The sequence below is a fragment of the Toxorhynchites rutilus genome, chromosome 3, assembly GCF_029784135.1.
Source record: "Toxorhynchites rutilus septentrionalis strain SRP chromosome 3, ASM2978413v1, whole genome shotgun sequence".
NCBI classification, from domain to species: Eukaryota; Metazoa; Arthropoda; class Insecta; order Diptera; family Culicidae; genus Toxorhynchites; species Toxorhynchites rutilus.
The window spans coordinates 103,892,989-103,911,986 of NC_073746.1; the positions used below are offsets into that span (position 1 = coordinate 103,892,989).

The window sequence follows — 18,998 nt, forward strand, 5'->3', positions numbered from 1 at the left end:
TGTTTATCACCTTTCTCTTGCTAGTGGGTTCAGACACAAAGGTCGAATGAGAATAACTCCTACACCCTTTAATTCTCCAGGACCAGATGGGATCCCTAAGGTGCTGATACAAAAAAGCTAGGATATTACTATCCCTCTTCTGACAGAGATGTTTAGGGCTAGCTTGGTACTAGGCTACATTCCTACGATATGGCGAGAGGTCTGGGTTATATTCATTCCCAAAACTGGCAAACGTGACAGGACGACTCCCAAAGCATATAGACCAATCAGTTTGACATCTGTCATTTTAAAAATGATGGAAAAAATCATTGATCTCCATATCAAACTATCATATTTAAACAGGAGCCCACTGAATAAACTTCAGTTTGCCTACCAAACAAATAAATCAACCGAAACAGCACTTCATTCGTTGATTTCAAAAATAGAGAAGTCTTTTGATGCCAAAGAAAGCTCACTTACGGCTTTTCTGGATATTGAGGGAGCATTTGACAATGCATCCCACAATTCTATAAACAAAGCTATGAAAAAAACGTGGTTTCGACTTGTGTATCTCAAACTGGATACAAGCTATGCTAAGCAACCGATTAATAACAGCCAAATTAGGAGGATCAACTCTAACAACGAAACCAACGAGAGGTTGCCCTCAAGGAGGAGTTATGTCCCCTTCGTTGTGGTCTCTAGTCGTCGACGACCTTCTCAATTACCTTACTAGTTTGGGATGCGAAATCATTGGATTCGCTGATGACATAATCAATATAGTAAGGGGTAAATGTGAGTATACTATTTCCTATAGAATGCAAGCAGCCCTAGACAACACTCTCAAATGGTGTAACCTGAAAGGACTCAGCGTTAATCCTTCAAAAACAGTCCTTAATTCCTTTCCCCAGGAGAAGGAAGTATGAAATTGCATCTCTTAGATTGGGAAGTGTACAATTGGAGCTTTCCAAACAAACTAAATATTTGGGCATCATAATTGACCAAAAGCTAAATTGGAACGACCATCTGGATTATGCAATTTTTAAAGCCCGCTCTGCTCTTTGGACTTGTGGCAGTATATTCGAGAAAAAGAGGTGACTTAAACCGAGAATGATCCACTGGATCTACTCGGCGATAGTGAGACCAAGATTAACTTATACTACGTTAGTGCGGTGGCCTAAGACTACACAAATATCGGCTCAAAAAAAGCTTGGTAAACTACAACGTCTGGCATGCCTATCTAAAACTGGAGCAATGTTCAGCACACCCTTCAAAGCCCTAGATGCTCTTTTACAACTGCTACCCTTGCACCAATATGTGCAACTTGAAGCGGAAAAAGGTGCTCTTAGGCTGAAACGTGTGAAACATTTTCTAGAAGGAGGTCTCACAGGGCATTTAAAAATCCTGAAAGATTTTCAACTGACCACTATAGTAAGCACGAATGAAGACTGGATGGAATCAAAGACTAACTTCAACGTTTGCTTCAAAGTGATTGAATTCAATCGCAGCCAATGTGAAGAAGGAGGTTCTCAAACTCGTCCAGTATCACTTGTGTCGATCTAAAAAGATCACTCGATGGATCTTCTTCTTCTTCTTATATGGCACTAACGTTCCTAGAGGAACTCCGCCGTCTCAACGTAGTATTACTTGCGTCATTTTCATTAGTACTTAGTTGAGATTTCTATGCCAAATAACACGCCTTAAATGCATTCTGAGTGGCAAGCTCTAGAATACGCGTGACCACAGTGCAAGTCAGAGGAAATTTCTTTGAAGAAAAATTTCCCCGACCAGAACGGGAATAGAACCCGAACCCCCGGCATGTTAGGTTTGACGCTAACCACTCGGCCACGAGAGCACCTCTCGATGGATCTACAATTGGTAAATCTACAGGAGCTGGGATTACTGGGATTATTGACATGTCAATTCCAACGGGACAGTGGCCTACAGTTTTTCAGGCAGAAATACATGCTATTCTAACATGTACAAATATGTGTTTGGCTAGAAAATACAGGTATGCCAATATCTGTATCTTCTCAGATAGCCAAGCAGCTCTTAATGTATTAAAAGCATATACATGCCGGTCATATCTAGTTTAGGAATGTATACTATCCTTGAAGCAACTGGCTGCGACTAACGAAGTCAATTTATACTGGGTACCTGGACACTGCGGTATAGAAAGAAAATGAAAAAGCTCTCAGCAAGATTAAGATCTTCAACTAAATTCGTCGGGCCTGAGCCATTTTGTGGGATATCTACATCATGCCTAAAATCAGAGCTCAAAACCTGGGAAATATCTATGATGGAAGCCAACTGGAGGGCTCTATCAACACCAAGCCAATCAAAACTATTCATTACACCTTGTAGCAGAATAACACGCAGCTTACTCAGCTTGAATAAAGCAGATTTGAGCACGTTGACTGCTCTGCTTGAATAAAGCAGATCTGAGCACGTTGACATGGACACTGTCCGAGTAGGTATCACCCAATGAGGTACATATAGAGGTGGAGCAGTAGGCGAAGTGTATCTGTATTGGCAAGCCAAATATCGTGTCGTAATTATTTGCATTCAATATGGAATGTATATATGGAAGAAATAAAACAATGTTGAAAGTACTTACGGTTGCATGATAATTTGAGCCAAAATTCTCATGACATAATTCAACTGGTTGTTTTTTAACAGATGACAATTATATCGTGGCTTATTCCGATCATTCATGTGGTGAAAAGGTCCAGAGAGCAGTCGTAGGTTTAGCTCTCGAAAGCAGTAACATTTTCGGAGAAATTTTGATTAATTGGCGACTATTATTTCACAACATACACTGAGAGCCTTCGAAACATCAACTTCATAACGGTAAAATAATGAAACTTCGTTTGTTTCTATGAACGTGGTGGAGTGAAAATGGCACATGGAAATATCACTTTTATCCGTCTTTTTTGACGTCATTTCACAAATATTCACTTCATGTTATCACATTAGCCTCATATTCAGTGGGAGTCTACAAAAATGTACGATTTTAATTGATAAATTACATTCTGCAAATAGCGTTTTACATGGATGCGGTGGGCAATCAAAGATTAACACAACGACTGACGTCACTATTTGCGAAATAGCTATGGCAGCGCATGCTATGTTGCTCGAAACTCGACCATCTTCATTACCTTTTTTCCAGGACATTGGGTATCACCTTAGAAAAATAAGAAAAATGACAGATGGCAACTGTCGTTTCTGCAACTGTGAGGCTGAAACTTCGGAGCATTTACTGCGTCAATGCAGTATATTAATTTAGCGCAGAATACGTATTCTTGGAAAGGGTGTTCTTATACCTAACGAGATATCAGGGCTCTGCAGAGTCATAGTCAACTGAGGATGGTCAGCTGATTATTTGTCTGACTATATCCGTATTCAGTTAGTAATGATCTTTGGCTTCTTCACGCAGTTTCTCCGCTAAAACGACTAAACAGTCAGTCGGGCGTTTAGTCGCTATCTCCCTCTACCGACTCGACTATATCATTTCATTCTTCCCAGTCCAATTGTCCTCATTTCATTTGGAAGTGACTTCCCCCAAAACGAATTCGTTCCTCTCTTTCTCTCTCCCATGTATGTGTGCCTGCATTGATGTTTGAGTTCAACATGGTTTGACACAAGCTTCAGGTGAGCTAGATTCTATAGTATTGTACACCGCCCTAGGGGGGTAGAATCCGAAGGTTTCGGCCCCTGCAAGATATGGTCAGCTGAACCGAAAAGGTAAGGTACTTAATAGAAGAAGTCATGCCTTCTTGGGGGTTGATCCAAAGTCTTAGTACGACTATCACTTATTCCCTGAGTGATGGAACGAACTGATAGCGCATATACAGGCAAACCTTTTTTTGTGCGGGGGATAGGGACCACACAAAAAGTCGCATAAAAAAATCGTGCAAAACTTCACCAGCAGCTTTCAAAAATCGTGTTCGGTACACATTTTGAAAAAAAAAATTTGTGCGGTAGATAGGGACCGCATAAAAAAAGTTCCCCCAAGAAAATAATTCAAATCCACGCCATTCACCGTTCAATTTCCTTTTGTTTCCCTGCTTTGCCTCTTCGGTTGCGCGTTTTGTGCTTTTAGTTGCATGTCGAAACGTGTTGCTGTTAGCAATCATGTCATGCAAAAACTTAGAAAAACTTAGAGCATTTGATGAGAGGAGGGGAATGATTTCAGAAGTGGATAATTGAGACGCAAATATGCTTTTTTCGCACTGAAATGCAAAAAAAAATCGCACAAAAAAATTTACACTAAAACAAGTTTTACTGTATAGTAAACTGGAGTGCACTACGATGGATCAAACTAATGGTCGCAGTGGTTCAATGCTTCTACAGAAGAAGGAGAAGATGTCATATTCTATTGATGAAAAATCAATAAAAAAAGAAATTTGTTTGAAGAAAAATCCCCCGGCCAGAACGGGAATCGAACCCCCGGCATGACAATGTGGGACGCTAACCACTCTACCGCGGGAGCACACCAATCAAGAATCATGCACTATTAAAAATCGAACAACGATTTCATGCTGTGGTATTAATGTTATACCACAGCATGAAATCGTTGTTCGATTTTTAATAGTGCATGATTCTTGATTGGTGTGCTCCCGCGGTAGAGTGGTTAGCGTCCCACATTGTCATGCCGGGGGTTCGATTCCCGTTCTGGCCGGGGGATTTTTCTTCAAACAAATTTCTTCCGACTTGCACTGAGGTCACGCGTTTTCTAGAGCTTGCCACTACAGACTTCATTCAAGGCGTGTTATTCGGCATAAAAATCTCAACTAAGTAGAACTAATAAAAATGACACAAGTAATACTAACATTGAGAAGGCAAAAGTTCCACTTGGAACGTTAGTGCCATCCAAGAAGAACAAGAAGATAATTCTTGATCGCTTATCAAACCTTGTCGGCAGTCCAGTCTGATAGATATCTGTGTGTACAATTATATTAATCTTTTATGAGCATTTGTAGAGCAACAGACATCCCAAATTTTCCCCTCGATGTTATCCGTCCCTTTGACAAACACCTAATAATACCCGGGTAATCCGCTTTCAAATCTGTCCCATACATTTTAACCACTGGACAATGCGGAGAACACCGAGTAAGCTAAGACAAATGACGCACCTTTACCAACCGTCATCCAGTTAATCAATATCCATCACTATCTGCTGCTCCCCTAAACTCTCTCAGCGCTTCCAACCCCTACAACCTCCATTATTCATACATGAACCACAAATTGTCGCTAATGCTCGGCCAATTATAGATAAAGACATCCCGATATCCGGGCCACAATTTACCAACCTCACGTTTATGTCACAGCTGAAGCGGCATTCAATTGACTAAATGAAAAACAAACCCCAATCACCCGGCACCCGACAAGCGAGGGGCGGAACCCCAATCTTCGCAACCGGCAACGCTCGCTCTGAGCGTTTTGGTGGACCGGGGATGAGAAAGCCACTCCACCCTTTTGTCAGCCAGCGTTAATTCAAACAGACGATGGAATGTCTCCGCCCGAAGCGACCATTTGTTGTTATAACCGCGCGCGCCAGCTACCGTTACAATGCGGCAGCTTTGGAAGGAACCCGCTAGGTAAACGGCGACCGGAGCTTTGTTTCCGTTTCGTTGAAATAACAACAACGGCAAACGACGACCCATGTTGTAACCGTTATAGAATCATATTTTTTTTTGTTCGAACGTATGTGTGCGTGTGTATGTGTGTATTTGCACACGTTATGCTGGGATGAAGATGTTAACATGTTTCAGTTTGAATATTCGGCATTGTTCGAATCGGAAGCCTTGGCTGCAGCAGGACAATGTGCGAGCAAAAGCCTGCGGATTAAAAATTCAAATGAAATGGAGATATGTACAAACGGAGCGTATAATCCCTAGAAGATGGCATTTAATTTTAATAAAGGTTTCATACTCAATAACAACCACCAAGGTTGATCTTTAGTGTTTATAAAAGTAAACATTGACGGCGAAAAAGTCCAGTTATCCGGGTCGTTCTTTTTTTTATTATTTAGGTTAGGATGCGCTTTTCCTTCACCTTCACCTTCAGATTATCATTTGTTCATGTCCCATCTAAATTTTCGCCAGGGCAAGAATTTCGACTCTTCAGACTGCATCTAATAGCATTTTGACCGGTTTATCGACGAGAATCCAAACCAGGTTCTGGGAGGATAAAATTTTGAAGCTGTGTGAAAGATGACGAAGAATAGCGGACCAAAACGTTGCTAATTTTTGTTCGAAGTCTGCAAAACAAGCGATCATGAATCTGTATTCGCAACTATTGATGTTCGGATGTTTAGATTAGATCCACAATCATTCGATTCGAACACTGCGTATACCTTTATTCGGAGGCAATATTTCATCTTGAGGATAGAAATCCGTTTAAACGCAAAAAAATGAATATATATGCGACTTGCGCACCTATGACACCAACAACCTTGGCAATCTGTCATTTCAGTTTTGTTATTGTGATAGTACGCAATACATTTGTTTCAGCTGGTAATTTAGTGATCTGAGGTGAAAAATGCCGAAAAAAGATATTTGAGTGAACAGAACCGAACGAAGAGTTGTTTGTGAACTAAAGAAAACTGGTATGAGTTACCGGGAAATAGGAAGGAGAGTAAACAGATCTGAAACATCGATTCGAAATGTGCTGAAGAATGGTGAAAAATATGGCGTTAAGAAGAAAACTAAAGGGAACACCAAATAAACAATCGTGACAGGAATCAAATTCTAGAGTTGGCTGCATCGGAGATTAAAAAGGAACTTGGGCTTGGACGATTACCACTAAGTGCATTCCAAGATATGGCGGTGATGTGGTTACTTCAAGTACCCCAAAAAATTCATGAAACCGAATCTTACTCCAGAACATATTCAGGCTCGATTGAATTTCACCAAGAAGCATAATGGCGAAATGAATGGGACAATGTTGTATTTTTGGATGAAAAGAAGTTCAATCTAGATGGCCCTGACTGTTGTGCATGATGTGATGTGAGGAAGGAACCCGAGGTCAAGCTGAGCCGAAACTTCGAAGGCAGAACACTCGTGGTTTGGGGTGGTTTTTAACGTCATGGAAAACCCCCTCTTGCTACAATTTCAACCAGGATGAGCTTAGAAAAGTACATGGAATTACTGGAAGACGTTATGGTGCCATTTACCGAGGATTTTATGTATTTCATTTAATCTCGAAAATTCCATGCCGTACAGAATTTTCGAAACTATTCGCAAGAACTGAAAGTAAACTAAACATTGACTATTGTTTTTCTTTAACCCTCCTGTACTCGCGTGCAAAATCATAACACGTATACTCGTGCACGGTGTCACAGACCGAAAATTTAACGTCTCTGTAATGTTGACATTGTGTATTTTTCAGGCTTTTTTGGCTTTTATTTGAAGAAGTGGGTATGATTGAATGGAAAAACTCCAAAAATATCTTTTCTTCGTCTTTATTATGTTTTAATAAAGGGTGTGTCACATCAAATTGCATCACGGAAAAATCGCTGTAGAAATTTATTTTTTAGGAATTATATCTTCAGCTTTCGCTTATAAACAGATAAGAGTGTATATATCACGTTGGCCATGCTTCACTGTCAATTTTTCGTAAATTTGGAAAAATGTCGTCGAACGAAAAAGAGCGTCGTGAATTAATCCTGCGCACTCATTTCGAGAATCCGGAGTTGTTACATCGGGACATCGGTAAGATGCTGGGAATCGTTCAATCCACGGTCAGCAGAGTACTAAAACGATACTTCGAGAACCTAACCATCGACCGGAAAGTGAAGAACGGCAAAAATGGATGCTCCGTCAGTGAAAAAGATCACAAGCGCGTAGTTAAGCAGTTTAGACGTGATCCGAGAAGTTCGGTCCGGGATGTCGTCAATAAGCTGAATTTGTCAAGTTCATTCGTCCAGCGGACCAAGCAGCGGGAGGGCCTGCGTACATACAAGGTTCAGAAGGCTCCTAACCGCGACGAAAGGCAAAACATGGTGGGGAAGACGCGAGCCCGGAAGCTGTACACCGAAATGCTGACGAAGCCGCATTGCCTGGTAATGGACGACGAAACCTACGTCAAAGCGGACTTTCGTCAGCTGCCGGGCCTGTTGTTCTTCTCCGCAGAGGACAAATTCAGCGTTCCGGAGAAGATTCGCAAGCAGAAACTATCCAAGTTTGCCAAAAAGTACATGGTGTGGCAAGCGATCTGCTCTTGCGGAAAGCGGAGCGCCCCCTTCGTGATGACCGGCATGGTAAACGGGCAGGTTTACCTTAAGGAGTGCCTACAGAAGCGCTTACTACCACTATTGAAGCAGCACGAGGGCCCGACCATCTTCTGGCCGGATCTCGCTTCGTGCCACTATTCAGAGGACGTGTTGGAGTGGTACGAAGCCAACGGGGTCACCTTCGTGCCAAAGGAAATGAACCCGCCCAACGCGCCGGAGCTTCGCCCAATAGAGAAATATTGGGCGATTATGAAGCAGGCCCTCCGGTAGAACCCAAAAGTTGTCAAATCGGAGGCGGACTTCAAGAGAAAATGGATTTCTGTTAAAAAAAACTACAACCTGACGTTGTACAGAACCTTATGGACGGGGTAAAGAGAAAGGTACGAGCATACGGGCTTGGGCTCGAAGTATGAATAAAAAGAAAATGCCAAAAGTTGTTTAATAGTTTTTATTTTACTGTCTAAAATTTTCAAAAGGTTCGGTCTACTGGGCGAATTTCTACAGCGTTTTTTCCGTGATGCAATTTGATGTGACACACCCTTTAGTCATCTAATTCAGCCTCCTTAAAACAGTAATTTTTGATACTCAAACACGAATAACGAAATTTGAATTTTTCACTGTTATTAATTGAAAGTGAGCAACTGAATATAATTCAAGGAAGTATAATGAGCTAAAAAATAACATAAAAACGTATTAATCGATTGTGATTTCATTGGAGTAAGAATCGGAACATAGCATAACTGCATGCTCGAAACAAACATATTTTTTACATTTCATGCAGTTGTTGCGTGTTTTTCTGGTCTTTTATCGAAGAGAAGAATGTATAACGACCTTCTAGAAAATCACCAGATGATAAAGGTTCTGGAATATAAAGTTTGCATATTACTAATATTCTTTGTCTCTGTATTCTTGGTAAACTAAGATATAATGTCTTTTTTTAGATGGGACATAAAAAGATGATATAAAAGGATTTCTAGGAACTTCCTTTTCTTTTTTTGTTTTCTTGTCGATATTGTCCATTATAAAAAAAAATATCCTCGAGTCTGCAACTGTTAAAAATCACCATAAGCCACCAATCAGTTTATAGTTTACTGTTTACAATTCTTCCACTCCACAAGTGAAACTCTTTCACAAGTGTGTATATGTATGACCATTATATTTAGCGAATAACTATACGAAAGTCATGTATTTATATTTTGCTTTTGAACGTATGAATCTAAAGACGAATAGTTAATATCTGGATTCGTTCAATTCAGTTACAAAAGGAACTGAAATCAAATATGAATAGTCGGGTAATGATTTTATGCATTATATTCAATAAATATTCCACGCCACTAACATTAATTTATACATTTCATTCAACAATATTCTAGAATATGAAAAAAGGTACTTGTCCAAAAAAGTTACTCCTATACTCGCGTCGGTGTGTCAGACCGAAAGTGTTAAAAAAGTGACACACGTCCCCTTTGTACCAACACATGCGATACGCTAAACGATGACGAACGACGAATAACGAAGCTAGAGAGAATCGCAAAATCGTTGTGTTAATATTTTCTGAGAAATGAACGAATTATTGATTTCTCGGTCTGACAGACCAATGCGCGAGTTTAGGAGTATTAACAGCCATTCCATGCCAAGCCGATATAGTGGTTCCCAGATTTTCGGTAAAAGTGGTAGTTTTGTTCCTCTTCGCAAAATAATAGACCCGTATTTTTTAATTTTTTCATTAAAATCATGTTCGTGAAAGATTAGAAAATACATACTGCTGCAGGATACAGTGCATTGAAAAAGTTGTTTCTCCTAAATAGTTTATTTATTTTCCAACAATTTTGTCGAACATCGTAGTTTAATTAATTTCCGGAAGAGAGATAGATGTTTTTGAATACGCCCGTTCAAAATTGGCCATAGTGAAAATTGTAATTTTAGGTAGTTTCCATCATATGTACCTATTTTCAATAAAATCGAAGAGAGTCTAGTCAAAATGAGCTGTTTTCTATTGATTTGGCGTGTAATTGCTCTACAGATTTATGTTATTCACATCAAATTTGGAATAAATCAGTCCAGAAGAATTTGAGATATCGTGTACGTCAGCTTGGAAAAAAGTAGTTTCGAGAAAAACGCTGTAAAGATTTTGTAAAGGCCATACTAGATTAGATACCGTATCATTACGTATTGCCCAGTAAATAATGAGACTTTCGAAAAGTACTTTCAAGGGTATATTTTGAAAGTCTAAACTTCAGAAATGAGAGAAAAAATTGTTTTAGACTAGAATACCACCTTAATAATGACACAATTAACACTTATGACCAGACGGCAAAAGTTCTACTGGGATCGTTAGTGCCATTCAAGAAGAAAAACTATTGAAACAAAAAATTCTTTAATTCAATAGATTATTGGAGAGTGTCCAAATTCAATAAGAAATGACTGAGCGATTATCGAAATTAGACAATTTGTACACATATTCCCAAAAGATGTAATGCTACGTCGAAAAGAACGCTTATGTATTTTATTTAGAATTTCCGATCACTGTCTACAGAGTTTTATATTTTGTAGAAAATGTATTGAGTAATGTAAAATACTACTCCTATAATGGCGCATACGGTCTCACAGACCGATAAATCAATGATTCTGTTCTGAAGAGGCTGAATTAAATGACTAGTAAAACTAGACGAAGTTGAAACAAATATTTTCTGAAGTTCTTTTATTCAATTTTGATTTTTTAAAAATAAATACCATTAACGCATAAAAAGAACACAATAGCAATATTGCACCGTGCACGAGTATACAAGTTATGATTACAGAATGGTTAAAGAAAATGCTTTATTAATCATCCAGATGTATAGGGGAATGGGGGGTATGCCGGACCCCCTAAGGAAAAGTATGGTTTTGTGAGATCTGCGGGCACATATTGATATGTTTCCTCCACAGAATCATTGTCTAGTTTATTTGCCATTAGATACAAGGAATATCAGTACATTTAAACGGTAATTTTCTCAAGTAATAGTCAATTTAAAAAACTGCCATAAAAATAAAGCTCATCAACCAGTGCGGGTGAAACCGGCACCCCATGGGGGTAACACCGGTACCGTATGGGGTAAGACCGTCATCTCAATTTCTCAATATATATACTTGGCGACAGATGAACCAGTTTGAATGTGACAGTCGGCAAATAGAAGGTATTCTAATTCTAAATGTCGCTGTCGAGTATGGTTCGAATCGCTCAACCGATTCCGGAGATATGGTCGGAACAAGTTCCGATGAACATGGAATATGGAGAAGAAATCACAAAACCACACCATATTTCAATTACAAGTTTAATGGAATCTAGGACCACATTGAACACTTACCGGTGCTCAGTTTTTCTTCTTACTTGAAAGAATATCCGTCATACGACGCTTTTAATCTCACTAGGATTCGACTTGAAATCACAGAGAAGAATGAGTTCATGACTGTAGGTAAAGTTTTTCAGGTTTTTGTGATTATGATGGCAATAAAACTAATTAAATTATGTTTAGTTGTAATTAGTTTATTATTTTCGTTAAGACCATACAGCCATTATTTTTCGTTCAATGATGAAGTTCATTTAATTTTATCGAGCTTAAATCCAACATTAAATTTACATCAGTAGTTCAAAAGTCGTGGAAGCACGTTTGATAGAAACTCCACTAACAATAGCCTCTTTTGCAAGGGTGAGGTTCTCCTGGGACCAACTCCCTCGATTCGTTTTTCTTTGGTAGCTGCGAGGCATCTGAAATTGATGGAAAATATGTCTTAGAAACCTTCAACTAAACGCAAACCAAGCCGGGATCCCCCACTGAAAGGGTGACGGACTTACCCCGACAGCACACATTTTTCAAGAAGACTATTTCTATTGACTTATTGCTTTAACTTACCTCAACTCGAATCCCAGTGATTGCTAACAATCCAGAGAACCAACTGTAGAGCAACGGAAAAGAATTTGAAACCGCGTTCAACAATAAAAGCTTAAACTTCACTGACGGAAAAATACATCCGGCTACATATCATCGGCACTCGCGTTTGTTTTGATTTATATTTTGACAATTGACGGATCACGGTGGGTTCGATGTGATTGAAAACGTCTAAAATAATAAATACTAATATGTAGAGTATTCAAAAACGTAGTTCATCAGAATTTTCTAGTAAAACTCAGGGGGTGCCGGTCTTATCCTCAGTGGCGGGCCTACCCTCCCTTCCCCTATTATCGTTTTTAAAATAGACCCCTTCTGAAGCAATACAATTTTTCCAATAAACAACTTAGTCATCGAATCACTTTTATACCTGTATTCAGGAATTGCTATCAGTACACGGAGCGAATTCGTTTTTATGTCTTTAATGCTGTCAAGACGGGGTAATTTGCGCGGTAATTTGAGTTTTGGAAATAGGAAACAGTTACACGGGGTCATATCTGGAGAGTAGAATGCTTATTCGATCACATTCGTGCCATTTTTGTTCAAATATTATATAAAAAGTTTTTTTTTAATTGCATGCTCATATAAGCGATACCACAAAATTCAAAAATGTGAGAATACTTTTAGGAGTTTGACCATAAACATGGACTACGTCTTGAACTTCGGACAATTCTGAATTAAATGGCCCACGATAGGGTTATTTGATGTCTGGCTGATTACAACCTATTATACAGAGAAAAAAAAAAACATTTTGAAAAAATCAAGGATTCAACGAGAAAGTAACGCTTGCGGGCCGAAACTACTTCATCCCAATTTTTTTTTTCTATTTGCAAATGCTTCTTATTCTTTTCCATAATGTAACATTCAAGAGATATTGAAGTCTCATGTTACTAATAAGCGGTTATAAGCGATGGTCGGAATTGATTTCACAAGACACATTAAAACGCCTCAAAAACAAGGATTTATCACCGGTAACCCACTAATTCTCCACTGGCTTCCGGAATCTTCATTTTACAAATTCACAACTCTTGGTTTCGGGAAATCATCAAACGATATATTACGGAGGATAATGTTTTTCGAAACGGCTATGAGATGAAGATGAAAGCAGCCAGTCTGTGTGGTTAGTAGTTAGTTCTGTGTTAGTGAGTGTAGCTAGTTCTAATTTGTAATTTAATTATCTCTTACATAACTGTTCACTGTTCATTAGTCCACCTAACAACTGTACATATTACGTACACATCCATCAGTCATATCTTTTCATCATCATCGACTTGAGAGCCTAACTTAATCTCGTTTTATCACTAAAGAGAGTAACACGAAGAAGATAGATAACAGCATCTGCTGTCACGGTTATGACACGTAGGAAGGAGACACTGTATTTATGGGGAATATTAGATGTGATGAATTTCATAGCTATGGCTATGGTAAAATAAAGACGGTGGAAGCCTATGAATGTACGAAAAAGAAGGCAAAAAATGGATTCCGCTACATTGAAAAGTAGAAATGATGAGTTAATTATCCGCATGATTAATAGCCTCTGAATAATTCCGTGAGTGTAGACTTCATCAGTTAACGATATCGTCATTCGCGTCTTATTTTTTCATCAGTTGTAATCAAAAAAAGGTTGAAAAAAATTATCACTTGTCGTTAATATTGATCAACATTAAACGCCTCCCAAGGTTTGTAATTTCATTTGAAACAATTTTCAACATATCATCAGATTGCACTGCATTCTAATGTCTGCAGCACCTCTAGTTGTCGTGCCAAGAGCCCAAATGGCAGCGTTTTGATTTGGGAGGATTGTTTATTCAGTGGTGAAAGTTTCATCAGGATTGATACACGCGTTGAAAAGTTATCGAAGATGGAACGCGAGAGACGTGAAAAAATGTTGCAAGCTCAAGTTGAACACTGGAAGTAATCAGGGGGAACGATCACAGAGGCTCTCAAATGTTCAAAATCGACTGTAAATATTAGTATTCGAATGTTGCCGGGAAATAATGACGATGGATCGCGTAAAGCAAACCGAACGTAGGAATTGAACATATGATGGGAAACTAAAAGCGACGAAATAATCCTGGGGTATCAGGACACGATTTGCCGAAAAGACTTACTACGGCGCACAGCGAGTTCCAGATTTTTGTCCCATCGGAAAATATTGGGCAATTGGCAAGCATAAATTGATGTGGTGTGGAAAAACAGTCAAAACACCATCTGATATGGAAAAATGCTGGATAAACGATAGCAGATATGATTGAAAATGTCACTGTGCAAAAAAAAAGAAGGGAGGTATTCAGAGAAACGTTCTTGTATTTTATTCAGAAAGCTCAATAAAAAACCTACAAAAATATATTTTTACCGATTTACCGATTTTTTCTGAGATTATCGGAATGATTTCATTTTCATCACCCATAGCAATATAATGGAGGAAGCTTTTCAATTGTTGTGTGCATGGCTGGTATTTTATTTATATTTATCGTCTAGTCAAATTTAACTCACTTTTAATACTTATACATATCGTGCACAAATAATTGCTCTAATAAATTCATACATTCGCTAATTGGGACTCAGTTTCTGTGGAACTATCTATTTTTGCAATCTTGTTTTTAAGTTAATGATCATATCTCCCGTGTAACCGTTTTTCAGAACATTGTATCTTTCTAAAACAAACAAAATAGTAATTCATTCTCACAATTTTCAATATCTGAATGACATTTCATCATGAATAGATGAGCACCGCCTGTCTTGTAGCCGCTGTATGTTTTTTGAAGCGTGTGTACGTGTGTATATTTGTAAGTTCATGTGCATTGTTTCCGGCAGCGCATTTCAAGCCGGATGTGGAATAGATATTTTTCAGCGGAGTGAGTTTTATTTTTCGCTTGAAAACTGAAGGTGACCATTTGTTTCGAGGCTATCGCTTGCGCTGCAACCACACAACTGATTCGGTTCGGATTTTCTGTTGATGTTCTGCGTGAGGCGCTGCATAGTATAATTTGTGGATTATTTATTCGAGAATTGTTCCTTTGGGAGCGATTGAGATGTAATTTTGCCAATAGACACTGAAAAACTACTTGGACTTTCGATAAGTTCAGTGTTTCAGTGTCGCTCTAGACAGCGAGCAATCAATAGTAATGTTAATGCTGAGACTGAGCGTCAATTTGTACATTTGGTTGCTTCGCTGCCTCGTTTTTCGACTCTCGGTTGAAACCGTCAACAAAGCTAGGAGCTTATTGCATCAGAACAGAACCGATACGCATGTGAGCAAATACAAATGGCAACTAAAAGTATCGAAGGTGTGCTATTCACATGTAAAGGAAATGAACAAGTTCTAAGTTTCGCGCAACGAAAACAAGCAACACACACAAAAGCCAAACACTGATGGCTAGAAGCGACCTATAATCATTTGCACTCTCCCTTTTTTCGCATGCTTTTCCATGACTCGGATGGTTGTGTTAATTGCAATGCCAAATGCATTTCAAGTGAAATCTTCGCTAGCGTTCACAGCTCAAGGGGAAACATAAAACACAAAACGAGCAGAATAAGCGACCTTTGTTGTTTCGGGCACAGAAAGATTCTGAGAATTTTCCTCAGAGGAGATGCAATACTTATACGCTAGCGACAGCTTACTTACTATGCAAGAGTTTACTTCGCAAATATTCTCTTTTCGCTATCCCCTTTTGTTATATTTATTCTAGCGGCTGCAAAAGTTGCCCGTTATTGACAGCTTTGTTCGGGAAAGCACGCACGTACACAACACAAATGTATGGGGAAATGGGAATGCTTCCAATATTCACCAATTTAAACCATATACAGACTTTGGGATTGTAATGTATAGCATATAGAATAAATCTTAAAAAAAATCGATTCCATTGGTATGCAAATCGTTAAAATCCGCTCGCAGCAAAAATAGTTATTAACGTTAACTTTATTTCATAAAAACGTGACCTGTTTTCTGATTGTTCCCCTAATGTAAGCGTAGTCCTACGTCAAAAACATTTTCAGAGCGAATCCAAATTACTAGAAGTTAATAGTATTTATCTGTGCTCGATTTCAATTCACAGTTATATGCCCTAAAGCTTCCTTCACGACTGACAAAATCAATATGTCCATTACTTTATAATCGAGAATAAATATTTTTAAATTTATGAAAACGGAACGCTTAGAAAATGACTTCAAATATAGATATAATTTCATTGTCATATACCCTATTTCCGGAACAAGGCTGTTCCGCAATTAAATGCATCTGTAGGTTATTGTCACACTTTTGAAGCTTCCGATTTAAGTTTTGTAACAAAGTCTTATTTTCAATAAATATTGTATAGAAAATAGGACTTTGTTACATATTCCTTGGTCATATTTCTTGGTTAAACCAATGTCGTCTATGGGTGCATCCAAACTCGTCTATGGGTGCATCCTTTCAGCGTTAATTCAAGAACAGTGCCCCAACACCGGGAAATTTAAAGGGCCGAGTGGCGTCCCCTTGTAAAGTGACCCAAAAGCCACCTGTCTAAACTGCCTCAAATAAAAATTTACCAGCGTATGGTAGTATAATCCGTATTTTGTTTTACTTTTTCTAAAGCTCCTTTGTCCTGGGTCCCGATGTTTTATTATAGAATTAGAGGACACAACGAACCAATATGCGTAGAATGCGTAGAATATCTTTTCTATACTTCTTGTGCTATCGCATCGACTGGTTACTTTTTTCTTTTGATCGTTAACACACATCTAAACAAACATCCGAAGTATAGTGTAGGCCTAACAACAAAGTCTCCGCTTTCAACACCTTTGGCAATTATACCGTTTCTCTTTTTCATCTCACGTTTCAAAAGGCACACAGTTTTCCACTACACAAAATCGATCCTTTGGTTTAGAGTGAAACTGGCGGAAATGCTGAATCAAAAGGAACGTTCGGGAAAATGGCTGAAAAATGTATCAGAATAAATCGAATCAATCACATACTCGTTTCGCTCTCGTTCGATCCGATTGATGACGCTAACCGCGTTGGGGAGCTTTTCCGACACACGTTTCTCCTTGCTCTGCTGGCGGCGGCGGCGACGGCGGCAATGATATTGGGCCTAGACCGTATCCACGCTTTTCAAACAACCGTTCGCTCCCTTCCGGTCGGCTGCTTCGATCAGCTTCATCACACTTCTATTTCTTCTCCGTCAGAGTGTCGGGGGTGGGGAGGTACTATTTCCCGGTCGAAATATGTTTTTGGCGGATCATCGAAATTTTTCTTCTCACTTGGAAACTGGAAATCGATTCGGGGATCAAGCGAATCGAATTTTCAACTCAACATGACTATTCACTGAAAGGGCAAGGTTGAATGATTCATAACACAATGGCTAGGCTCACTTGGGAGAATGAATTTCACGACTTTCTTCTCGTTGCCATGTGAAAGCGCACCTTGTTTGGATTCACTTCTGAAACCTTTAGTTTCGAAAATATAGTAACACTTTATCCACCTTAGCACCAATCAAGACGTACTATAATTTTCCTCTCTCCAGATGATGAGTTATGTCAGCCTTGATGACTCACCGAAAATCCTCACTTATTCCGCCGAAAACCTTATGATTAAAATTGAGCTATTGAGCTCCCACAAAAACAACCGGCTGTAAACCGCTAAACACTATTCCATTTATTCAGGTCAGCCGTTAATCGTAATCATTATAACATCTCTCACGAATCAACGATGCGCACAACACGCGACGAAAGTTCGAGCTGACGCCCCCTGCCTTCACCACACAAAAGCCCAATTACTCAGCACCACTAACTATACCTTTTAGTTTCATCGGCAAACGAAATTTGGTCCAGCGGTCCAGCGACTCCGGATACGCTACCATACGAACCCCATATTTGTGGAATTACTGCAGGGACACACGTTAGTACATATTGAGCAACCCCTTTGGGGGACAGAGCAAAAATCGTTGGTTGGATCACTGCTTTCGGTTGTTGGTTTAGGAGGGCCAAGCAGGGTGTTCTATTTTCCTACACAACCGGAACTCACTCACGTTGCCCGGATAGCGCACACTTTCCTCGAAACGTGACCGACTTGTCAAAGGAATCCCGATGAACTGAATTGAAATTTTGCAACCGACCGACCGATTGCGTTGGGCCATTTGGGTTCTGCCCGGCGATGCCATCGTCGTCACTGGAGAGGGATGCGACGTGTGGAAGGATACGAACAGCGATTACTCCTCTCGCGGGGTTTTCTCCGAGAATTCGTGGCGTTCATGGGTGAGAATCTTCGTCGGGACGCAGTGAGTGAGAGTGAGTCTGCGAGCCGATCAGCTGATTTCAGGACATAGCAGAATTATGAGCTTGGGTGGGTACTGTTCGAAAGTTCATTTCGTAATGAAGACATTTTGAGTTGTCGGGTTGTCGAAAATTCATCTTGGGGGAGTCAGGATTTATTCTTAAAAGTTGGTGTAAATCGGAGACATGAATTCATCATGACCAAAAATGAACAATTCGAAAATATACTTTGAGCCGAATTTTGAAAACAACAGATTACACAGTTTTTTGAGCGAGAACGAGTTTGAAGCAAGCAGCGATCAAAACTTGTCAAAATACATTATTTCTGGAATAATTGAGAATGGATCATATAAACATAGCATCGTGTGTTATTTTGGGACTTTGGACGTTCAAATATGAATAATCTCAATCGAATACAAGTTGCTAAGCCGCATCAAGTTCTTCCAATGTCGCATGGAACGAATGTGTCAAACTTGTGACGATTACAAATTAAAGCTAGCTTCAGCGTTGTAAATGTTGAAATTAGAAATTCTCCAGCTTCCCATTTGAGTGTGTAATGGGCACCTTACACGATCAATTGACAATAAGTGTCTTCAATATCGTGA

At 39.3% G+C, this 18,998-nt stretch overlaps 1 protein-coding gene across 1 annotated transcript in view; it reads right to left on the bottom strand.

Annotated features, from left to right (window-relative positions):
• The window catches only part of LOC129773408 (synaptogenesis protein syg-2-like), a 177,709-nt gene extending 159,511 nt beyond the window's left edge, over window positions 1–18,198 (bottom strand). Inside the window, exon 1 of the mRNA XM_055777006.1 lies at window positions 17,098–18,198. The gene's annotated coding sequence lies outside the window, so the exon portion shown is untranslated. The remainder of the gene's footprint in view (window positions 1–17,097) is intronic.
• Window positions 18,199–18,998: the final 800 nt, after the last annotated feature.